General features: G+C 38.2%; 1 pseudogene; it reads left to right on the top strand.

Moving 5' to 3' along the window:
* Positions 1-11,537: 11,537 nt before the first annotated feature.
* Positions 11,538-13,937, top strand: LOC124974682 (eukaryotic translation initiation factor 2 subunit 2-like; annotated as a pseudogene).
* The last annotated feature ends 12,228 nt before the right edge of the window (positions 13,938-26,165 follow it).

Here is a 26,165-nt window from a genome sequence, read left to right as displayed (position 1 = left end):
TCTGTGCTTTTGAAGATAATTATATTATTTTGTTATTTGTATTATGATAAACCACATTTGTTTTTATTTTTATTGTTTTTTTTAGCTAAAAAACAGTAGGATTCATGTTGACATAATTATAAAAGCATGGGGTATAATTTGTTTTTATTCATGCCCCAGTATTTCTCCTTCCCTTCTCATCTTCCCTCCCTCTGTTCCCTTTCTTCTTCCCTACTGTCTGTTTTGGTCATTTAGTTAAAGTTTTTTTTTTTTAAACTAGTGTCTTGTGGATGAACATCATAGTAAGATTCACTGATGTATATCCAAATATGTACAAAGAAAAGTTAAGTCAGATTGATTCCACTGACTTTCCCTATCTCGTCATTCATTCCTTCTCTTCATTCTCCTTGTCTACCTCACTGATCTTCCTTCTATTCTTTTCTATTCTTGCCCCACTTATTTTGGATTAGTTTCCACATTTCAGAGAACATTTGGCCCTTGGTTTTTTGGGACTGGCTTATTTCACTTAGCATGATATTCTCCCATTCCATTCATTTTTCAGCAAATGTCATGATTTCATTTTTCTTTATGACTGAGTGATATTCCATCGGGTCTATATACCAGATTTTTATCACCATTTATTCTTTGTTGAACACCTAGGTTGGTTCTATACCTTTTCCTATTGTGAATCAAGCTTATATACACAATGATGTGGCTGTATCAGTGTAATACGCTGATTTTAAGCCCTTTGAGTATAGACAAAGAAGTAGGATAACTGGGTTAAATAGTGGTTCCCTTATGAGTTTTCTAAAGAATCTCTATAGTGTTTTCCAGAGTGTTTGCCCCAATTTGCAGTCCCACCAGCAATGTGTGAGTGTAGCTTTCTCCCTGATACTTACCAAAATTTATCGTTACTTGTATTCTTGATATTTGCTATTTTGACTGGAATGAGATGGATTCTCACTCGAGTTTTAATTTGCAATTCTCTAATTGTTAGAGATGTTGAACTTTTTAAAATATATTTGTCAAACATTCGTATGTCTTCCTCTTCTGTGAGGAGTCTGTTCAGCCTACTACACTGACACAGTCACATCAATGTGTATATAAGCTCCATTCACAATAAGAATGGTATGGAATCAACCTAGGTGTCCATCAAAAAATGAATGATAATGAAAATCTGGTATCTACACCTAATGGAATATCACTCAGCCATAAAGCAAAAGGAGTCTTCCCATGTATTGATTGGGTTGTGTGATTTGGGGTGTTACATTTTTTGAGTTCTTTATATATCCTGGAAATTAATGCTCTATCTGAGGTGCAGGTGGTAAATATTTTCTCCCATTCTGTAGACTTTCTCTTCGCCTTGTTGATTTTTTCCATTGAGGTTATGCAGCTGTTTAGTTTTATACCATACCATTTATTAATTCCTGGTTTTACTTCTTGTACTTTAGGAGTCTTGTTGAAGGCCTAAGCTGACATGATAGAGAATAGGGCCTAACTTTTCTTCTAATAGGTTCAGAGTATCTGGTCTTATTCCTAGGTCCTTGATCCACTTTGAGTTGAGCTTTTTGCAGGGAGAGGGAGAGGGGTTCAATTTTATCTTGCTACATATTGATTTCCAGTATTCCCAGAACCACAGTTGAATTTGTCACCTTTTCCACAGTATGTTTTTGGCACCTTTTTCTGGTATTAGATAACTGTATTTATGTGAGTGTGTCTTTGTGTTTTCTGTTCTGTTCCTTTGGTCTTTATGTCTTTTTGGTGCCAATACCATGCTGTTTTGTTACTATAGCTCTGTAGTATAATTTATGGTCTGGTATTGTGATGTCTCCTGTACCATTTTTGTCACTGTGAATTGCTTTGGCTATTCTGGGGCTCTCATTTTTCCAAATTCATGATTGATTTTTCTATTTCTATGAAGAAATCATTAGAATTTTACTAGGAATTCCATTAAATCTGTATATCGCTTTTTGCTAGAATGGCCATTTTGACAATATAAATTCCATCTATTCAATAATGTAAGTGGTCTTTCCATTTTCTGAGGTCTTCAATACCTTTCTTTACAATTCTCTAGTTTTCATTGTAGAGGTCTTTTACCTGTCTTCTTAGATTGTTCTCAAAGTGTTTATTTTTTTATTTGCGGCTACTGGGAAGGAAATAGATCTGATTTCTCTTTCAACTGATACATCATTGGTGTACAGGAATGCAAATAATTTATTGATATTGATTTTATATCCTGCTACTTTTCTGAATTCATTTGAGTTCTCAAAGCTTTTTAGTAGAGTCTTGTGGGTCTTCTAAATATGGGATCATATCATCGCCAACTAGGGATGATTTGTTTTTTTATTTTTTCCTATTAATATCCCTTTACTTTTTTCTTTTTTCTATTTGCTCTGGCTACAGTTTCAAGGACTTCGTTGAATAGGAGTGGTGAAAGAATGTGTCCCTATCTTGTTCCAGTTTTTAGAGGGATTGCTTTCACTTTTCTTCCATCTCAAATGATGTTGGCGTCAACATCTCTTACAGTAGTGTGGTATGTTCCTAGTATGTCTAATTTTTCTAGTGTTTTAAATGTCATGGATGCTGTATTTGGTTCATTGCTTTTTCTTCATCTGTTGAGATAATCACATGTATTTCATCTTTAAGGCTATTGATGTGGTGAATTATATTTATTTATATACATATTTTGAATTAACCTTGCTTTCTTGGAATAAAATGCACTTGATAATGCTATATTATATTTTTAATATTTTTGTATGTTATCTGCCAATACTTTAAGAATTTTTGCATCTATGTTCATCTTGATATTGGTCTGAAGTTTTCATTTGTTGATGTGTTAATCTGGTTTTGGTATCAGGGTGATACTACCATCTTAAAATGCATTTTTGAGGGTTTCCTACTTTTCTATTTCATGGAATAAATTGAGGGGTATTGGTATAAGTTTTTCTGTTAAAGTGTGGTGGAATTCAGTGAGAACTCTTCTAGTATGGGACTTCTCTCTGTTGATAAGCTTCTGCTGGTATCTTCAATTTCATTGCTTGAAGTTGATCTGTTTTAATTTTCTATTTCTCCTGATTAAATTGGGTCAATCATTTGTTGCTAGAAATCTGTTGATGTCTTCAAGACTGTCTATTTCATTGGAGCATAAACATAAATTTTCTAAATATTTTCTGATTATCATATTTATTTCAATTGTGTGCATTGTGATATTTCCTTTTACACCATGAAATTTAGTAAGTTCAGTTTACCAGAGTAAACTGTTAATTAACTTGGCTAATCATTTACCAAATTTTGTTTCTTGGATTCTTTGCATCATTTCTTTTCTGTTTAAAAATTTTAAATTGGGCTAAGGATATAGCTCAGTTGGTAGAGTGTTTGCCCTACAAGCACAAGGCCATGGGTTCAATCCCCAGCACCACAGAAAAAAATTGAATGAATCTAAACATTTCTTAAATTTGTTCTAATTAGTTTTACATAACAGTAAAATGCATTTATACATTTCATTGATCAGACATAAATGGAATAATATCTCATTTTTCTGATTTTTTTAGTTGTTTCAATTTCATTGATTTCAGCTCTGATATTAATTATATTCTGTCTTCTACTTTTGGGGTTGCTTTGTTTATCTTTTACAAGGACATTGGAATGCATTTTGGGGTTAATTATTTGTGGACTTTATTATTTTAATGAATGAGGTCAGTATAATGAAATTTCCTCTTAGCATTGTCTTCATAGGTCCCAGAGATTTTGATATGTTTTGTCATTATTCTCTTTACCTTTAAGTACTTTTATTTCATTCCTGATTTCTTCTGCAATTCATTGACCACTCAATAGCCCATTATTTAGTGTCCAGGTATTAAAGTTGCTTCTATTTTTTATTTTCTGATTTATTTCTAATTTATTTCTACTTTCATTTCATTATGATCTTAAAGACTGCTAGGTATATTTTCTCTATTTTGTTTTATTTGTAAGATTTGCTTTGTGGACTGAGATATAGTCCATTTTAAAGAAGGATCCATGTGCAGCTGAGTAGAAAGTGTATTCAGTTGTTGATGGATGAAATATTCCAGATATGTCTGTTAAGTCTAAATTATTCCTTGTATTTTTTAGTTCTGTAACATTTACTTTTGTTTTGAGGATCTATTGAGTGGTGCAGAGATCTGTTAAACACCCAATATTATTGTGTTGTGGTCTATTTGTTTCTCGAAATTGTGAAGGGTTTGTTTGATGTGCATAGATGCTCTATTGTTTGGGGAATAAACATTTAAGATTGCCATATCTTCTTGATGTATCATTCTCTTAAGCAGTATGGAATGACCCTCTTTGTCCCTTCTGCTTAATTTTGACTTGAAGTCTACTCTATGAGATATGAGGTTGAAACCTCATTTGTTTATGAGATTCATGTTAATGATTTTTTTTTCTATCCTTTTATCTTCAGTCTGTGAATGTCTTTGCTTATGAGATGACTCTCTTGGGCACAGTCTATTGTTGGATTTTTCTTAATCCAATCTGCATTTCTATGTTATTTGATTGATGAGTTTAGGGGTTTTATATTCCATATTATTGAGGAATGATTTTCATTCCCTAACATTTTTATTTTTTCTGCTATTTAATTTGAATTAGTTTCTCCTTTGATTGAATAGTGTTCTAGTGTAGTTCATTTCTTTTCTGGTTTTCACATTTACTTTTTGTTTCTTCTTCATGAAATGTCTTATTGAGTGTGTTTTCTACTGCAGGGTTTCTACTTGTGAATAATTTCTACTTTTATCTTGGAAAGCTTTTATTACTTCATCAATTTTGAAGCTTAATTTTTCTGCTTGTATTATTCTTGACTGGGGTCCCTTGTCTTTTAGAGAGCATTATGTATATTATTCTAAGACCCTTTAGCTTGGAGAATCTTGGTTGAGATATCATTTGAGATCAGAATTGGTTTCCCTCTAAATGTGACCTGTCATTTTCTTCTTGCAACATTTATACTCTATTACATTGAATTTCTAATTAGGTTTTTGATTTCTTCCTTTTAGGTATTTCTGGATTTTTTGAGAATCTCTCTCTTTATTGAAGTGATCTTTGTCCTGGTCTCATTTGCCCCCTCTAATTAAGGGAACCTTTCTGCTCTAAGATTAATTGGACAGTGACTGCTATGGCTGCTTTAGGATGAGATGTGTCATTTATGGAGTAAACAGTTTGTGTTTCCCTTTTAGGAATGTTTTGGGTCAGTTCAATGGTCTGAGGTAAAAGACTGGTTCAGAAAGAACAAGCTGTATAGTCATATGAAAAGGTGATGCTCCTATGAGAGAAACAAGAAGAATTAAGTACTAGAAGGAGATAAATACAAAATAAATGCTGCAGCATCTGGAATATTTCAATGAATATCATGATGATATAAACCAGTACTTTTTCAATAGGAGGTGCAAGAGCTAAGTGGTTGTTCCCATGAAAAGACTAATGAGGACATTGCCTATATGTGGGAATGTAAATCTTTAGAACATTAGTTACATTGTCAGAGTTATCAGGAATGCAATTACAACAGTCATACTAGCAAACATGGATTAAATCTGCCTATGTAGGAGGTTAGGAAAATTTCTATGCCATGAATTGACTAAAAGGGAAAAAAAAAGCTTTTGACTCCAATAGATTTTTTGATAACTATTTGGCACTCCTGTCTAATAATCCTTTTTTCATAGTCTCCTGCTTTATTTACTGTTGGTGGGGCTGACAGAAGTGCACATTGTAAGCTACATGATAAGAACTATCACCTTTTCCTTTAAATGACCAGGTATGGATCTGATTTGGTAGGTGTTTGTTCTACTATGTGTTTAAGACCAAGCTCTTCAAAATTTCCTTGTTCCTATCTACTGTAAGGATTCAGTGGAGATCCCTCAGGGAGTCACTCTTGGAAACTTGAGAGCAGCCTCTTATTTCCTTTAGTGCCATTGGCCAGGACATGTCAGGGCTCTTTTGAACACATGACTGCCCTTGGAAACATGAGGAACAATATTTTCTACAATTACCACCCAATTTCAGCATATGCACATGTTCACTTTCTGTTGTCCAGGTTATCATTGGTCCTCCTGATCAGAGGATGTCATGAGTTGTAAAGCCCTTAGAGAAGTCTTCTCATACCCTGGGTTCAAACTGACTCAGAATGTAAGCCAAATATTGACTATTTACTTCTTGGCCCTTTTACTTCCTTAACATTAGTCTTCATGTTTTGGTTTTGAACATCTACCAGGCCAGTTTCACCAGTCTCAAAGTAGGAATGCTGACTTTGATCATTAATGTCGACAACTTTATGTTTATTTACCCTTTCCATTTTATTGGGGTCAGTATTAGTACTGGACACTAACCTTACCTCTTATCTGTCCTGTAGGTGATAATTTATTATTTGAAATGAACTCAAGTATTTATATTAGTAGTTGTACTTCTATAAGGCACTAGCAGACAATAGCTATAAAATGGACTAGGAAAATGGAAGACAAAATTAACAGGAGCAAAAACCTATTGAATTTGTATAATGTCTAGGAACCAAGAAAAATAATTTTTAAAATCCCAATCTTTACTTCAAATGTTAATCTTTATTTCAACCATTTAAACCAGTTTAAGGAATACTGGCTTGGTAAAATATTCTTCTAAACCTGATATTGACTATCTGCCAAATTAGCAAGTGAATTACTACTGCAACAGATAACATGTGAAATGCAGCCTTTGAATCAACACTTTAAAAGCCCCCTGTTCCTTTTGATAGGAAGAATAATGGTCTCTGGGACCAGAGTCTCCTCTGTTTTTCTATTGCTAACACAGCAATAAAAACTCTTTTACACTTTTCTTAATACCATGTTGTCATTTTGGATTCACATCAGGGACAACAACTGAGCTTCCCATGATAAGTTTGGTATCCCAGGTGGAAACCAAAAGCCACCCCCACTTAGGCTATTGGGCAGGTCTGGCTTTCTATGAACCTGCACTTCCATGCTGAGGATGCAAGTTGATTAGTGAACTTGTTGAGAGTCAACTGCAGGAGAGTTAGATGAGTGAGTTGCCTTGGACCAGACAAGAATTACTATTCATGTGAGTAAAGGGTGATTGAGGGACCATCCCAGAAGCTGTTGAAACTCCTTTTGTTTCAGGAAACTCCCCTCTTCTCTACCAAAATGGCACAGGCTTCTCCATCATGGTCCACTTTGAGAAAAAAGGAAAATGTACTCAGTAACACTATGATATCATTTGCTATCTGGCAAGTCAGTTGGTGTGCATCTGACGATTGATCCCACACATTGAATCCTCTTTGTGGAAACATATTGTCCCTCCTTGTGGGGACATGTGTGTCACCACTGGTGTAGGAGTTCTGATTAAGTGGGATTAAATGATTAAAGGATATTTACTTCCTTCTGTTCTTCTCTAGGTACTCCTCTGTTTTTTGGCCTTGGGTTTGGGAGTTCCCTCTGGTTGTGTGTCTGTGTTATTTTCTGCTTGTATCTGTAACAGTTCACTTTAAGACATGGCCAATACTGCCATGTACAAAGTATCTTGAGAAAGGTATTGAATGATATGTTTTAAAAATTTGTGTCTGTCAGCAATGGTTTTGGGGCTCCTCTTTGGTTGTCTCTCTCTCTCTCTGTGTTTCATTTTTTACAAATTTGCAATTTGAGTTGGTCTGCCAGAGGTAAAGTGAGTTGAGGAAAAGATCACTTATAGGTATAAGTCAGTCTAAGACAATGTTTTACTATAAGGATCTCAGTTGAATAGTGTTTTGGATTATTATACTGACTTGCCATTGTAGTTGGTCTGTCAAAGGTGAGGTAAGTGGAAGAAATTTGTATGTGAAGTTCTGTTTGTTTTAAAGGTTCCCCTCTGTTCGCCCTGCTTTCAGTGATCCTCTCTTGTCTGTGCTTTTTGTATCTTTTACTGGCCCTTTAAGATGTGGGTGATGCTGTTTTGATCTTGCTGGTAACTACTTGAGCAGAGATCTTGACTAAATGGGCAGGTCTAAGAAAAACAGGGCTTACTGTAACACAATCTGTCCTTTGAATGTTTTTTCTGGAGTATTGTACAACCTTCAATTTAAAGTTGTTCTGTCAGGTGTAAAGTATATGAAAGAGATTGTGTATGTACAAACTTTTATGCAATTGTGTGATAAGGGGTCTGAAGAGTCATGAGTAAGTTGAAGGTGCCAAAACTCACTGCCTCTGGTGTACAAAGATTGTCAGACGCCAGAAGAAATTGTTAACAGATTTTTAAATATTTAAAAGCCAGTGCTAACACTGCCGGCACTGTTTCTCCCTCTGGCCCTAGGTAGCCACAGGTCATCTCAGTATGGCTCAAAGACACCAGCCCTACAATGGGAAAAAAAGTTCCAGAAAAGCTGCCTGGGCTGTAGAAAAATAACCAGAGAGAACCTGGCCTCTGTCCTGCTTTTCAGCACCTTTAGCCCTTGGAAGATTGAAGCTGCTGGTCACAATTCCATGGCAGTGGGTTCTAGCACTGTTGATTTAAGACCTGGGGACAGAAAAATCTGTCCTTTTAAGATCTGACAGGTCACCCAATTTGGCCAGGGATAACCATCACTGGTGCTATAAAATTATGTTTATGAGAGAATCCCATCAAACTAAATGCATGGTGAGGCTGGTATAATAAACAACTGCACCCACAAACGAAAAAGACAAAAACTAAAGGCAGCCCATTTCCTGGGCAGCCTCTACAAAGGGACCTTCAAGTAAGCCTAAAGAAAATGATGCAAAGGGCTTATTCCATTGCATATCAATATGCCTAGCATAAGAAAAAGACCACAGAGGGGCCATTCAATACAATTGCCAGTGCAAATTCACTTAAAGTTAATGGCATTGTGATAATAATAAGGGAGACAGGTCAGGCTCAAGTATCCTGTGTTCCAGTCCCTTGAACACAACCTGGGAGAAAAAAGATTAAGGCACAGTTTGTGTATACACCAGCTTGTCTGGTGCCTCTCCTGGGATGAAATTTGTTGTGCAGAATACACGCACAGATAACATTTACAAGAATATTTTCAGAATATGAATTTAAGAAATGGTTTGAAACTAAAAAGGATAAAGTTATAGGTATGAAAATATATTTTAGATTGGAAAGAAGAGGGAAAGAAAGAAGCAATGTTTCTAGATGAGAAAGTATTTTGTATGGTAAAATAATATTCTTCTATGAAAGTCCAAGTTGAAGGAGAGGAGAAAACTAAGAATGTAAACAAGTTGTGATGTCTAAATTGCAGGTTTGAAGAATGTAAATCTCAAAAAAGTATATGTTTGTGTTTAAATTGACTGTGATTAGCACAAAGTTATTTGAGCATCAATGTACTGTTATGAAGCAGTCTGAAACATCAATCTGCTCTTATCTTTCAAGGTATTTTCTGTGTATCTGTTGGGTTCTACTCTGTGGGGAAATTAAGTCTGAAAAGAATTAGGGTTTTACCTGTTTTAAAGTCTTTTAAATGATTACTTTGTAACTGGTCAGATAAACAACTATTATTTGAGGTTATAATAACTTAGTTGACATCCTGAATATGTATGACTATATATAAGTATACATCTGAGAACTATATCCAGCTCAGCCTTGTGTAATTTATGTGTAAACATTAATAAAATGAATGTTTATGTTTGCTGTAAGGTAAATAAAAGTGCTCTCTCTTATACATTGTATCTGACATAGAAGGTCCACTCTGTCCCATTTTAAGACCTGTCTCATATCTGTGTGCTTTGACTAATTTTTTTTCTGATCATTAACACTGTTTCCTAAATGTATAAGATATGTAAGGGTATCTTTTGACTTTTGCTAATACTGCTAACCCACGCAGACCTTTTATTATTTTACCATACACTATGGGTTCTAAATTGCAGTTTAAAAGTTAAATTTCGTTAAATGTAAAGCTTAGGGGAGAACACTTTACCAAGTTGGTGTTCTCCAAACTAAAATTATCTGTAGCAATAGTCTCATATTGCATAGGAATATCAATTTTTTTGTTATTTATTCATTTCATTTGACATTTTATAACTGGATAAAGACAATCTGTTATAAGTAAATTATACATACACAACTTAATTTTCCTTTTCACGCTGGTATAGGAATTTGAATATATTTTTGTAAGGTAATAAGGAGAGTTGATCTGTTTCAATGTGATACTGTAACAATGAAGCATTTTGCCACTTCTTCCACAAAGAGAAAGTTAAAAGTTCTCTTAACCTTTGTTTGACTCATGTTTCAGATAATGCTCTATTGTGTTGTCAAGAGTCCCATCTTCTCTATGATAAGGCTCTACCTCTCACCTTACTCCATGTTAGAATGGCTCCAAAAGAGGCTAGATTTCATCTCACTTAAAGTTGTGCTCAAAAGGTTAATTTTTGTTGTAAAGATGACTGCAGTCTCAAAATAACAGGGGACATAATATAGAACTAAGTAAAGGTTCAAGATTATAGAAATAATTTTTCTTGGTTCATAGCTATTGCACAAATTGAATTTTTTTTTGCTCTTTTAATTTCTTTTAGTTTTTTTTTCAATTAGTTTTTTGAGTAAACTTTATATATGCTGCTTGTTAGTGTTTTGTTTGTACTTCTTCTAATTAAAGAACTTGAGTGTGGTTTAATTAATAAGTCATCACCTATAGGACAGATAGTATATAATACTGACTTCCAGTTCAACTTCTAACCCCAATTAAATGAAAGGGGTAACTGTAAAATTATAGATATTGAAGTTATAACTTGTTACTCCCACTTTAAGACTGATGAAACTGGCCTGGGAGATGTTTAAAACCAAAACCTGAACTGTGGCATATTTATACAATGGAATATTACTCCGCAATGAAGAATGATAAAATTATGGCATTTGTAGGCAAATGGTCGAAATTGGAGAATATCATGCTAAGTGAGATAAGCCAATCTCAAAAAACTAAAGGACGAATGATCTAGCTGATAAGCGGATGAGGACATATAATGGGGAGTGGAAGGGGCTAGCATTAGGTTTAGGGTTAGGTTTAGAGTTAGGCTAAGGAGAGCAGTAAGAATGAAGGAAAGAAGAACTGTGTAGAGGGAAAAGAGGGGTGGGAGGGGTGGGAGGGGTGGGGGGGAGGGGAAAAATAAAATAAACATCATTACCCTATGTAAACGTAAAAAAAAAAATAAAATAAAATAAAATAAATAAAATAAAACCAAAACCTGGAGAGCATTCTCAAGGAAGTGGAAGGGTCAAGAGAAAAGAATCCAACATTTTGGCCCTTACTTCTAGGGTTAGCTACCCAGAGAAAAATAGGACCCTCTCTGAGCTCTGCAACTCTGGTGAGTCCCTTGATCTTCTGATCACGGGTATCAAGAGGGCCCTAGTGAACAGAAAGTCAAGTACATATGCTGCAGAGGAGGGTCAATGGAGAGGGAAATGTCCCTGGTGCTTCCAAGAGAAGCCACATATCATCAGCAAAAACCTGACCCATCCAGTAGATGGTTCCACGTCTAGAGGAGAACTAAGGAAGTCAAAGGATTTGCATGCATCTGAAAGAGCAACTTGTGAGTAATCTCAGCTGATTCTTAGCAGATAAGAACATGGGTGGTTATGACAAATTTGGTCTTCAACACTTGGCAGGAGAGTATAACCTCTCCACAGTCATACCTGAACATTTAAAAGGAAAAATCAACTGTTTTCCTTCGTGTAACTTAAGATGTACACGTGTCAGCTCTATCAAAGGCAAGTAAATCTGGAGGCTATTAAGGAAGGGTTCTTATGTGAAAGTGCCTAATAATAATAATCACAAAGGACTCTAGAGTCACAAGTTTGAACTGAGTTAATTTAAGCCTGATCTCCTAGACCTACAAATTTTCCTAACCTACATTGATACATGTGATGTTTTCCACTAATTGATTATGAGTTGCTCTCTTCATGGTGCTCAGAGATTGGATGAAATTATAATTGCTTTTGTAGTAATTATTTACAAAAAAAGTAATGCTTTGCTGTCTTGTTTGTTATTGTCTAGGATGATCCCTGCCCTATGTATATATACCTTGTCCAGTCATCTACCATCTGCCACTATGGACCTCTGGACTGCTCTGAGGCTGAGCACCCTTAACTGCCCACACTCCACATTACAGAGTTTGGGGTACTTCCCCCAGCTTCACCCTCTTTCAACTTGAAAAACTTGGAAATGTCTTCACCCAATTTTCCATAGAAGTGGAATGTAGAAATTGACTAGGGAAAGGTAACAGTGGTCCATTTCATGCTTTGAATGTAGCTCTTGGTGCTCTGCTACTGCAACTTATTTTAAAAATGGACATGTTTATTTCTCTTCCTCTCCCTGCTTCTCCATAATATCTCCTTCTCGCTAATCTCAGGGGAAGAAGAATTGCTTTTCTTCCCCATTTTAGGCAGATTTATCTGTTCTTGAGAACATACCCACCATAGGAATGAAGTAATCTGGACTTTGGGGATGATACCAGAGGACCTACAAAATTACTGTCTCCCAAATTAACAAGTGAATTATAACTACAACAGAGAACACCTCAAATTTAGTCTTTGAATCACCTCTTTAAAAGCCCCCTGTTCCTATTGATGGACAGAATCACAGTTGCTGGGACAAGAGTCCTCTGTGTTTCTCACTTAATAGACAAGCAATAAACTTGTTTTCATTTTTCTTGATACCATGTTCTTGTTTTTGGATTGTCATTGGAGACAAGGATTGGTCTTTCAGTCACTGCAGTAGTGGGTTTCTTTTTCTTCTTCCTGAGCTTTGAAAGCAAAGTTTAACATTCTTTTATTGAAAATGATGTTAGCTGTGAATTGTCATAACATGCTTTTAGTTGTTGAGGTTCATTCCTTCTATGCCAAATTTGTTGAGAATAATTAATGATTACAAAAGACATCAAGAGAAGGGTGGGGTGTCATTCTCATGCACTGATGCAAGAGCCTATTGCAGAGGCTTGGAGAGGTGTTGTAAGAGAAGCACCATCACCAAGGCAAGGGGCTGCCATGTGGTCTTGTTCATGCTGAACTGCAGCCATATCTGGGGATGAGATGATTTTTGATCCCACAGTGAGTATGAAGGAAAAGAAGAACAAGCCCTTCATGTTAGATGAAGGGAACGCCCAGAAAGAAAAAAACCAGCCCTCTGAAACAAAAGAAGTGGAACCAGAAAACACAACTAAAGATGTGGAAGGTGATGAAGAAGACATCATCTAGATGTCTAGATGACTTGTACTTCTTTAATCCAAAGAAAAAGAAGAAAAACAACAACAAAGATATTTGATATTGATGAAGCTGGACAAGGTGTAAAGGATCTTAAGATTGAAAGTGATGTTCAAGAGCCAGTTGAACCAGAGACTGATTTTGATATTATGCTTGGCAATAAAAAGAAGAAAAAGAAGAATGCCAACTTCCCAGATGAGAATGAAATACTAGAGAAAGATGAAGCTTTAGAAAATGAAGATAGCAAAATAGATGATGGGATCTCATTCCATAACCAGACAGGTCCCACATGGGCAGGTTCAGAAAGAGTCTACATGTATGAGAAGCTACTGAATTGAGTGTTCAACTTCATGGGGGAAAAGATCCAGATATGTTTGCTGGGGAGAAAAGAAAATTTGTTATGAAACCTCCACAGGTTGTCTGAGTAGGAACCAAGAAAACTTCTTTTGTCAACTTTACAGTTACATTGTCAGTCCAACATCTCCTTGTGTATTTATTGTCAGAATTGGGTACAAGTCATTCTGTAGATGGTAATAACCAACTTTCAATCAAAGGGAGATTCCAATAGAAACAGAGAGAAAATGTCTGACATCAAGGAATATGTCATTTGCCACTCAGGCTGATCGCTGGACACAATCCTGCAAAAGGACACTGACTCTATTTCCTACAGTGTGAAACATCATTCTTGATGCTCTGTTGCCAGTACTAAAACTGACTTCCAGGCTGTCACAGGCAAGTGAGCACAACTACATTCCAAATCTAACTAATTTTCCAATCATGACTCATTCTGCAAAGTGAGTTGTGGAGATTTGGCTGGACAGAGTGGATATATCATTTATTAAAAACAACATAGAGAAACTGCCAAGATCTTTGGTGAGTGGTTGGTTGATCTGAAATCCTTGCAGGATGCTGATGCTCAATCTGTTGACTTACTCATTGCCTACTTTAACAACTATCAGAAAAACATGATGGGGTAAGGAGGTTCTTTTTAAAAATCATTCATAGATATTATCATTCATAAAATGCAAAATAAATTTGTTATTATAACAGTGATTCTTTTTGTAGGATGTCCCTTTTGTACCTGTTGAGATGTTAAAATGTCTTTTGTTCTTCCTTCTATTAACATGGTGTATCACATTGATTAATTTGTGTATGTTGCACAGTTCTTGCATCCCAGGGATAAGTCCTATATGATTATGGTAAATGGTACTTTTAATGTGCTGTTGAATGTGGTTTGCTAGTATTTTGTTGAGGATTTTTGCATCTATGTTTATCAGAGGCATTGACATGTGTTCCATCCAGTGGAACCAGCACGGAGAAAGGGGACACCACCAATCTTTAGTTGACCAGATTTATTGCGTCCTCCCTGCTTTTCTGCCTCCTTTGTTCTGCCACTATCTCCCTTCTTCTTCCCTCTCCCTCTCTCCTTCCCCAGTCTCCTAACTTATTAGCCAATTATAGCAAAGCTTTCTCTCACACAGGAGAGCATGCAGAGGAATGTCAGCATAGCACTATATGAATCACGAGCTGTCCATGTGCGGCATGATATTAGATAGCCAATCCTAGAACCTGACGTGAACACGTCATAAATCTCCAAGGAACTAGTAGGCAAGCAATCTTTATGGGTACTTACTTATTTTGGTACCCAGTGCTTTTTGGCTCATTGACAGGCACCATCTTGTCCAAGATGGCCCTCAACAGGCTCCCCCTTTTGTTATAAAAAGAAAAGGACAGTGACTGTACCTGTCTTAGGTGCCAGAGTCAGACTTTATCCTTACCCATCATTCAGAGTCAAAGAGCTGTTGGCATGATTTGATCCCTGTCTTAGGTTGGTATAAAGTCCACCCTGTGCTTACCCATCATTGACTAGCAGTCCTGTAATTGGGAGAGCCAAATCTGAGGATCAGAGCCTTGGTCCATGGTCATAAGGGCTTGCTGCACCACTAAGGCTTGCCATCTTTGATGACTCCTTAGAGACAACAGATATCTGAGCAGCAATAATAACAGCAAGAACAACAATCCCATCATAGCAAAACTTCCCATCCATTGTTACCAAATTGTAACACTGACTATAAGAAACTAATGGCTTCTGGCATACCCGGGACCTTGATCTGAATACTATTTACCACAAATATAGAATTTCTCAATAGGGTAGTCAAATTGATACACTCTTTATTCCATGTCCCATTAAGCATGCTACCAAGCCATTTGGACAGATTGGCAGCAGCAGTAATATTAGAATAGGGTATCGGGTAATGAATAGTGCTTGGGCATGCACTAGACAGCCCATCTGTGCGGTAACAGTCAACATGTCCACTTGTTCTTGTAGTAAGTTCACTCTTTCATTTAGAATCAGGATTCCCATGGTGAGATGCGCATTGATATTTTTCTGGACTGTCAATGCTTCAGCAGTGGCTTGTGACAGATTGTTGAGCAGTGAGCAGTAGGAATAGCAGTTCCTAGGGCAAGTCCAGCAGCAGTGGCAGCAGCTACAGCAACTGCCACAGCAACAGTGATGGCTATAATGTTTGAGATACCAAAATCTCTTTTTGCTTTCACAGGTAGGAAATTCCAATCACTATGAATTAAGGTCACTGGGACTGGAATGAATTTTGGAATTCCGGCTATCACAGCCAGAGGAAATAGTGAAGCATCCCAACAACTAGACACATAACACTCTTAACACATAACACAAAACACTCTTAACACATAACACAGTTAAGGATCTCAGTATCATTATCATTGTTATTAGTAATGTTAACATCAGACTTAGAACTCTTAGAACGAACACAAACGGAGACATGACACATACAGGAGTAGGGGGGAAATCCTGATAAAAGGAAGAGTAATTGGCCTCCCACCCTGTATAACTATAAACAGGTGTATTACTTCCCTTATATAGGTTTGCTTTAGACTGTACTTTTAATGAATGAGAGAGAGATTGCCTTCTTGTATTATGGCAGTTTCTGAGGTGGCTAAACAGAGGAATCAAAGACTACCTCTTAAATTGAAGTTTAGACTAGTAATAAGTGGATTTACAGTGGAACCAGCTGGTAGATAAGGAATACCTAGAAGTTCTGTACTAGGAAATAATTGAGGGAAAATTTGTGTGCCATGAGTGATATATCCCCAAAAGTTTTAGGAAGGGCTAACAACAGCAGGCTTACCACCATCACCATCATATTGTGTTTCAGTGCCATTTTCATTCTTATGGATAGTTCTTACCAAGTGCTCTGGGACCCAGATAGGTTGTTGTTGGTCCTGAGGAAAAACACAGACAGACCCTCTCCCCCAAATTAATATTGGGTTAGGTCCTTTCCAGGATCCAGTCTAGATGTCTTTCCACTTCACTTGTGTATGGCCACCAGACTTTCCTAAAATGTCTATCAGCTGCAGTACAGCCCATAGCATCCAAAGTTAAAAAGTTGAGGATGAATAAAGCAAGGTTAAGTCAGTTCTTGGGAGGGGCTAATGCCCCTATTCCCCCTTTTTGTTTAGTTAAGCAGACTGCAAATGTTTGATTAGCCCTTTCCATGATAGCTTGTCCTTGTGGATTGTAAGACAATTCTGTAGAATGATAGATATTAAACTTTGAGCAAAACTGTTGAAATGAAGAAGAAATATATGCAGTCCCATTATCTATTTAAATGATTTTGGCCTTCCCATAGTAGCAAAGACTTGAGGGCAATGACTGATTACAACTTTTGTATTTTCCCCTGTATGGGCGGTAGCAAATATATATCCTGAGTAGGTATCTATAGTTACATGTACAAATTTTAAAGTATCAAATTCAGGGATATGGGTGACATCCATCTGTCATAGATGATTTGGAAGGAGTCCTCTAGGATTGACTCTAAAGTGAGGAACAGATAAATGAGGCACATAGGCAGGACATAGTTTTCCTATATTTCTGGCTTCTTCTTTTATACTGTTATATTTTATTTTGAGAATAGCAGCATTGACATGAAAATCTTTATGGAAATTAATTGATTTTTGTACAATGTTAAACGCATGAGGATCTCAAGTAGTTGAGTCTGTAGTAGAATTTCCTTGAGCTAAAGGCCCAGGTAAGCCTGAATGTGCTCTGATATGACCTATATATAAAGGTTCTTTGCGAGCCCACAGAAGAGTTTATGCTTGATAAAAGCATTGTTGTAAGGTAGATATAATTGCTTGTACTTCAATTTTTTGAGCAGACTTATGAGAAGTAATAATAGTCTGTACTATGTCAGAAACTACTGTAGCTGTGCCAGAGGAGGAGCCATCTGTAAAGATTGTATTTGCTGCTGGGATAGGTTGAGCCTTAACAACCTTAGGGAAAATAACAGGATGTCTTTTGAAGAAGCTGACAATAGGTGAACTCAGCAAGTGATTATCAAATGTGGCCATGGTGGAACAATAGACAATTGCCCAATCTTCATTATTGTTAACTAGTATTTCAATCTGTTTTGCCGTGTATGGGACAATAACTGTTTGAGGATGAACTCCAAAAACTCAAAGGGCTGTCTTAAGTCCTAATGTAACTAGATTTGCTACCATCACAGGATACGGGGAAACAACATTTTTTGGGGACACTGGCAAAAGAATCCATATCAGGGTCCAGTTTGCCACAAAAGACCTGTAGGAGTATATTCAGAATCTAACACTATGAGGCTAAAAGGCAAGGATAGATCAACTCTATCACTATGAGCATTTTCTAGAGCTTGTTCTACCAACCTCAAGGCATTTCTACCTTCAGGAGTTAAATTTCTGGGGGATGTAGGGTCTGAATCTCCTTGGAGAATATCAAACAGAGGCTTAAGTTGACCAGTGGTGATTCCCAAATTTGGTCCTACCCAATTTTTATCACCTAATAATTTTTGGAAATCATTTAGAGTCTTAAGCTTTCCTGTGGCTAATTTAATTTTTTGTGGCCTAACATAGGTATCTAATATTTGATATCCTAGAAAGGTAATAGGGTTGCGGGTTTGCACCTTTTCTGGGGCCACATGTAATCCCCATTTTTTTAGGGTTTTGATAATATCATCAAATACCCCTAATAAGGTCTCCTGTTCCTTATGAGCCAAAAGAATATCATCCATATAATGGAGACAATAAGGTCCTTTAAAATTTTGTCTAATCTGTGATATAGCCTGGCCAACATATATTTGACACATGGTGGGGCTATTTGCCATTCCCTGGGGAAGAACCACCCGTTGGTATCTAGTATTAGGCCCTTCATTATTCAAAGAGTGAATGGAAAAGGCAAATTGAGGACTATACTCGGGATGCACAGGAATGGAAAAGTAACAATCTTTTATGTCTATAGAAATGATATGGTAATGTTTTGGAATAGCAGCTAATGAGGGGAGAACCAGTTACACCGGGCCCATAATCTGCATACTGGAATTTATGACTCTCAGATCTTGCAAGAGTTGCCATTTTCCAGAATTTTTTTTATGACAAAAATAGGTGTATTCCAAGGGGAAGTGGAAGGAATGATATGATTTTCCTTCAATTGTTGATTAACTATTTCCTGGGTCGCCTCTATTTTTTCTTTAGAAATGGGCCACTGGGGGACCCAGGTAGGATTATTGGATATCCATGTTATCTTTAATGGTTCAGTGGCCCCTCCAGATATCCCAGCCCCTCAGTCCCTGTTTGTCCTTTGGCTTGAATGGGGCAGGTCATACCTTGTAGGTTCTTGCCTAGTCCTTTTCCAGGGATATAACCTTGTCCCACCATGACTGGCAAAACGGTTGGGTTTAGACAGGAAATATTTTGTTCAACTGAGGAAGAAATGACAACATCCATCTGTGTTAAAATGTCTCTTCCCCAAAGAGTGACAGGCAGGTGAGCTAATACATAAGGTTGGAATGTCCCCCTTTTCCCATCAGGGTCCTCCCAAGATAATATAGCTGACCTTTGTAATGGGGTTTGGGCAAATCCAAGTCCCCGTAAGGTAGTACTGGATGCTGTAACAGGCCATGATTTGTTCCAGTCCTTCTGTCTTCTAATAGATATGTCAGCACCAGTGTCTATTAGAACCTCTATGGGTGTACCATTAACTTTCAATTTAAGCATGGGTCTATTTTTTGTTGACTGTGCCAAAAAGACACCCGATCCTGTGGATCCAAACCTGTTGTCTCCTCCAGTCCTTTGTGAACTGGGAAAAGTCCCATGATGGCCAGGCAATATCAACATTTGTGCTATTTTGTCTCCTGGAGAAACAACAGATACCCCTCAAGAGGAGGATAACATAATCTTTATTTCCCCAGTATAATCAGAATCAATGTCTCCTGGAAATACTTGTAATCCTGACAGAGTTGTGGAACTCCACCCCAACAATAATCCTACTGTGCCCTCAGGGAGTGGTCCATGTATGCCCGTGGGGACCACTTGTACTCCCATCTCTGGTGTTAGAATGAGTCGGGCGGAGGCACAGAGTTCCAATCTCCTGCTCCCTGATGCTTTTCGGGACAACGAGGAGATAGTCGGAAAGGATTGTGGGTGGGGATTTGGACCATGGGATTCTGAAAGGCCCCGTATATTTGAGGGCCCCAAGTTGGGCCCCCCTGGCTGTTTTTTGACTGGGTAGGAAGAGGATTTCTCTCTATGTTAAATCTTGATGTACAAAATCTTGCCCAGTGCCTTCCTTTCCGGCACCGGGGACATAGACCTGGGGCAGGTTGATTTGCCTCTTGCTGTTCTCTAGTCTTAGGTTTTCCCCTGGGTTTTAACCCTGTGGGTCCTTCAGGGCAGTCTCTTCTGAAGTGCCCTTCTTGCCCACACTTAAATCATATTATTCCTTTAGCTCTTGATTGCCCCTGATTTGGCCCAAGAAGAGCAGCAGCTATTACTTGTCCTGTAATGACTGCATCATTGATATCCCTGCAGACCTTTATATATGTACTTAAATCTTTATTTTTCCATGGTCTTTTAGCTTCTTTACACCATCAATTTGCTTGCTCATAAGCTAATTGTTTTATTAAGGGCATAGCTTGTTCCGAATCCCCAAATAATCTAGCAGCCGTTTGGATTAGTCTGTCAACAAAATCTGCAAATGGTTCATTACTCCCCTGAATCACCTTAGACAACTGCCCCTGGAAATCTCCTGACCCTTGAATTAACTTCCAGACTTTAGTGGCAGCAGCAGCAATTTGTGCATACACGCCAGGATCTTAAATAATCTGCTGTTGAATACCTTCATAGTTTCCTTCTCCTGTTAGCATTTCTACATTTCTTTGGGGAAAGCCTGCGGCAGCATTATGTCATGCTATTTCTAATGAGGCTTACTGCCATGCAGTTTTCCACACTAGGCACTGCCCCCCTGATAGCACAACTTTACATAGCCTTTTCCAATCTTCCGGCACTAGATTCAGTCCCGCTACTGATTCCAACATACTAATTGTAAATGGGGACTGTGGATCACATGTAGTCACTGCCTCCTTAAAATTTTTTACTGTTTTGAAATCCAGAGGTTGGTGGAATCTTTGTCTATTTTGGTCCTCTAGTACAGGGAAGAATCGTGAGACTGCTGAAGTTTCTTAAGGGGGGTTTCTTCTCACCAGGGTGAAAAACCCATCTGATTTATAGCATGAGATTACTCCTCCCAAGGATACTTTGGAGGATATAGGGGGCAGGCTGCTTGAGGGGAAGCGGCTGCCTCCAGGAAGGGATTGGTATTCCTTCTCAATATAACTGATGGGGGCGACCGTGTCCTTGATGCTCTTTCTAATTCCTCCCCAGTAAGCCCCTCCTCCTCTTCTTCCTCTTCAGGAGAAGTCACACTTAGTTGTTTCTTTATCTCTTCCAGACACATATGTCCTTTTTTAACTAAAGTTATTATTTTACCTTTTTTAGATGTTAGACATTCCTTAATGAGCTGCCACATGGGAAAAGTAACTCTAGGTAACGGGGATTGCTTTTCTGCTTTAATAATATCCTCTTTATCATGTTCCCATTGTGGAATATTTAGGACTCCCTCTTCCAAAAACCAAGGACTAACCTTGGCCAGTGTAGTTACATATGCTGTTACAGTAGATCGTTTTATGGCAGTTCCATTAGCCTTAAGTACATCTTGTATGATTCCTATCATTTGATTTCTAGACACTTGTGATCCCATCCTGGAGTTATGAGACCTCCCTTTAGCGGGACTATGCAGACTCCCTTCACTGGGGTTATGTGGCCTCCCTTTACCAGGGTTATGCAGACTCCCTTCACCAGGGTTATGTGGCCTCCCTTTACCGGGGTTATACTGACTCCCTTCATCGGGGTTATGTGGCCTCCCTTTACCGGGGTTATGCAGACTCCCTTCACCGGGGTTATGTGGTCTCCCTTTACCGAGGTTATGCAGACTCCCTTTACTGGGGTTATGTGGCCTCCCTTTACCGGGGTTATACTGACTCCCTTCACCGAGGTTATGTGACCTCCCTTTACGGGTGTTATACTGACTCCCTTTACTGGGGTTATGTGGCCTCCCTTTACCGGGATTATGCACACTCCCTTTTCGGGGGTTATCCTACTGTTTTCCTATAGCTTACCTAAAGTTACTTAGTTTTCCTATAGCTTACCTTAAGTTACTTATGTGGGAGGACGCAGAAGGAGGAAGAAGCTCCCCTTCCGGGCCACCACTTGTTCCGTCCAACGGAACCGGCATGGAGAAAGGAGACACCACCAATCTTTAGTTGACCAGATTTATTGCGTCCTCCCTGCTTTTCTGCCTCCTTTGTTCTCCAACTATCTCCCTTCTTCTACCCTCTTCCTCTCTCCTCCCCCAGGCTCCTAGCTTATCAGCCAATTATAGCAAAGTTTTCTCTCACACAGGAGATCATGCAGAGGAATGTCAGCATAGCACTATATGAATCACGAGCTGTCCATGCACGGCATGATATTAGATAGCCAATCCTAGAGCCTGGAGTCAACACCTCATAAGTCTCCAAGGAACTAGTAGGCAAGCAACCTTTATGGGTACTTCCTTATTTTGGTACCCAGTGCCTTTTGGCTCATTGCCAGGCACCATCTTGTCCAAGACGGCCCTCAACAGACATGGACTTTTCTTATTGTGTTCTTTCCTAACACTGACATCAGGGTAATGAAGACCTGGTAAGATGAGTTTTGTATTGTTTCTTCCTCTTCAAATTTTGTGAGAGTTTGATAGGAATGGTATTTGTTGTTCTTTAAATGCTTGGTAGAATTTAGAAGGGATGACATTTGGGCCTTGCTTTTATATGGGAGGCTTTAATTACTGATCAGTCTTTTTACTTGTTATTGGTTTGTTCAGATTTTCCATTTCTTTGTATGTTACTCTTGGTACAGTAAATGTGCTTAGAAACTAATCCATTTCCTCTAGGTTATCTCCTTTGTTGGCATGTAATTGCTCATAGTAGTCTCTTTGCATTTCTGTGATATCACTGGTAATGTTTTCTCTTGCATCTCTTATTTTGTTTATTTGTGTCTTCTTCCTTTATTCCTAGTTGAGCTATAGGTTTGACAATTGTGTTTATCTGTTCAAAAAGTTAACTCTTCAATTTTGTTAATTTTCCTACAGTTTTTGCAGGTTCTATTCCATGTCTACCAGTTTTGGTCTTCATTGGTTTCTTCCTTCTCCTCCTTTAGGGTATGGTTTTCTTAGGTAGGAGTTCAGGGATGCCAAGATGTCAGAGACAGGTTATTAGGGAAAAAGTCACCTGAGGAAAAGAAAAGTAGAAGTGTTCTGTCCCATTTCACAGTGATTCACATTACCATGAGAACTCCCACCATGAGGAATTATCACCATGACAACTCCCACCAAAGGTTCAGTATTTTAACATGTCCAATGGGGGTAAAGTGGGCAGTATTCTAATTAGGTTTTCTAAAGTAACCAGTGGGGGATAAAATGGACAATATTCTAATCAGGTATCAAAAAGTAAACAGTTGGAGGAAATGTGGTAAACTCTTCAATCAAGCTTACATAGGGAAGAGAAAACCTCACAGTTCAGCATATAAGGCAGTAATTTTCAGCTACCAGGGCCTTGAGCTCCTCTCTCTTGCTTGGCCCACTTCACTCTACATAATGGAGTGCTACTTCCACCTTCACCTTCAATAAACCTGTACTTTGCCTGTTCCTTTTATATGTCCTGCTCAGTTCTTTGTTCATGACACCAAGGACCAGGACCCCATCTGAACACACTGACAATAACATTTTGACCAGTTGATCAGGAGGTAAGCCCCTTTATTGGGACACCACATTTCACTCACATAAGTCTACCTGTCTTTTCTATCAGACTCTCTGATAGTACCACAAGCACACTGAAGAGCAACTGAGGATTCATCAGGGATGCTCCTGATCAGAAGCACTCTTGTTCAGAACATTGAAAACTCTATAGCCCAGAGAGGTGGAGACCCTAAGGCCTTACCAAATTCTAAGTACTGCTCATCTCCATGCCTTGTTCTTAACCTGGCCTTTTGGGATTTGGATCTTCATTGTTTGTGTTGTTAATCTGGTGAGCCTGTGTGCTCTCCCTCCACTTCTCACTTTACTTGCTCGTATTGTTATGTCAGGGCTCTTTGTTCTTTGCCACACTCTCAGTGGGCATGTGTCAGGCAAGATAAAAGGAAGTAGAGTGACTGCTGCTTGAAGACTCCCATGACAGGATGGATAATCAGTAGTAAGTTGCAGTTAGCATTTATCAGTGCTGGACTTGAGAAAAAGCTCAACAACAGGCACACCGTACAATCATCCAATTACCCCAACCCCATGCCTTCTCCAAAAGGAGATTAGCTGAATTGGAGCTCAAATGGCACTGACTACCTCCACCTCTGATCCTTTCCAAACTTTTCTACCTTCTGGGAATTTTGCTTCTTCTATGTCAATCACTTCTTCCTGTTCATGGGCATCACCTCCTTCAAAACACCTATTGCTTTTCCCTTATATGTTTACTGGAAATTCCATATGGGGCATGAGGGCTTTTAGATGTGGTTGTTACTCACCTTTTACCATCAGCCAAAACAAAATGGATCAAGAAAAAAACAGTCTTTTCCTTTTTCTGGGTTTTATAAAACTATAAAAGGTAGGATAGGGACAGTTGGGATGCCATTTAGTGGCCCCTCACAAATAATATAATATGGGTTCTTTCTGGCATCTGTAAGGAGACTAACACCATGGAAAAGAATTGACAATTGTCAAGGTGCTTGGAGCAGAGGAAAACATGAGGGAGTTACACAGTACATGGAAAGGTACCACGTCAAAACAAAAGACTGTATTCAAAAGGGAAGGAGAAATGTTGAATCCCCACAAATTGGTAGAGAGGATGCTCATGGTCCTGGTCAACAGAACTAAAGGAAAACTGGTGCTCACCCAGCATAGAAACCAGAGGTATCTGGCTACAAATGTTATGGTGGAATATCTATGGAGACACCTGGAAAATAAATGTGACATCCCTAATTCCCCAAAGCAATGCTTTGGATGGAATTCAGGGTCTTGATTATGGGACTGAACAACTCTTTTCTAGGATTGGGTGAATAGCTCTACTTAAGTTAACATGTATAAAGTCCTGGATTCAATCCCCAGCCCCACTCAAAACAAACCAACCAACCAACAAACAGGAAACTTCTTCTCTTCCAGATTACCCCGCATGGGGAGAACCACCTCCATTTCATAGGCATCCCTGACTTCTATGTATCCTCTGTCACTGCAAATGTTCAACCCTGACAATTTGGAAAAAAAATCCTTAAAGAAATTTTTTTTTATTGTAAACAAATGGGATACATGTTGTTTCTCTGTTTGTACATGGAGTCAAGGCATACCATTTGTGTAATCATAAATTTACATAGGGTAATGTTGTTTGATTCATTCTGTTATTTTTTTCCTTCCCCCCACTCCTCCCACCCCTCTTTTCCCTCTATACAGTCCTTCCTTCCTCCATTCTTGCCACCCTCCTTAACCCTAACCCTAAACCTAACCCTAACCCTAATGCTAACCCCTCCCACCCCCTATTATAGGTCCTCATCCGATTATCAGCAAGATCATTCATCCTTTAGTTTTTTGAGATTGGCTTATCTCAATTAGCATGATATTCTCCAATTTCATCCATTTGCCTGCAAATGCCATAATTGTGTTCAAGTGTGAGGTAGGGGATTCAGGTCAATGACCTCTGAATGGAAGCCAAAATGGTAATACCATCCTACAACTAGACTTCTTTTGCAGGAGACAAGGTGAGTGATCATAAGAATTTACATCAAGCCTTCATTGTCCTATATCCAAACCCACTCCTCTGCAATGCAAGATCCCACTTTGGACCCCCAGGGCAACTTCCCCAAACCTCAGTGTCCTGGATGACCACTATTAAACCATTCTCTGGTTTCTCAGGGGGAACAGTTAAAACTGCCTCATCCATCTTCTTTGGTAAATATTCCTTATTCAATGGTCTTTGCCTCTGAGGTTCAAAATGGCAATTTTCCTTACTGATTAACTTTCTGCCAGATATCTATCTCTCAAAGCTTGCATCTGGAATATAAACTGCATAGGCAATTGTTCAAAACTGGTTTGGATCCAGAGGAAGGAAAGGATCCCTCTTAAATTCAAACTGCTGTGGGACCTAAGTGGCTATTTTATCTTGCAGTCCATGATTTGACTTTCTCATGTTCCACTGACATTAGAGTCTGGATAGGGAAAATTGGAAGATCTCATATCTATAATTCTTCTTTACCTTGAGAACATTTACCTGAGGATTTTATAGACTCATGCATTCTTCCAATATCTGGACTGACACTAATTGATCCAAAATTGTGCTCTGATCTGATAAAGATGTTCCCACTTGCTCCTTTAATAGAGTAACTATGGCCATGTCAATATTTTTTCCCGGAACTTATGTATTTATTTTTTGAACTCAAGATTTTGTGTGAATTCACATTTGAGTCATGTCAACCTAAATTAATATATTTTGTTCTGATAAGTCTTGCTTTATCTAACCAGAGATTTTTCCCACTACCTCTTTTTACTGCTGTCTTTATTCACAGGTCAATTACTCAAGGAA

Source organism: Sciurus carolinensis, unplaced genomic scaffold (genome assembly GCF_902686445.1).
Source record: "Sciurus carolinensis unplaced genomic scaffold, mSciCar1.2, whole genome shotgun sequence".
Taxonomy (NCBI): domain Eukaryota; kingdom Metazoa; phylum Chordata; class Mammalia; order Rodentia; family Sciuridae; genus Sciurus; species Sciurus carolinensis.
This window is presented reverse-complemented; position numbering and strand designations above follow the sequence as displayed.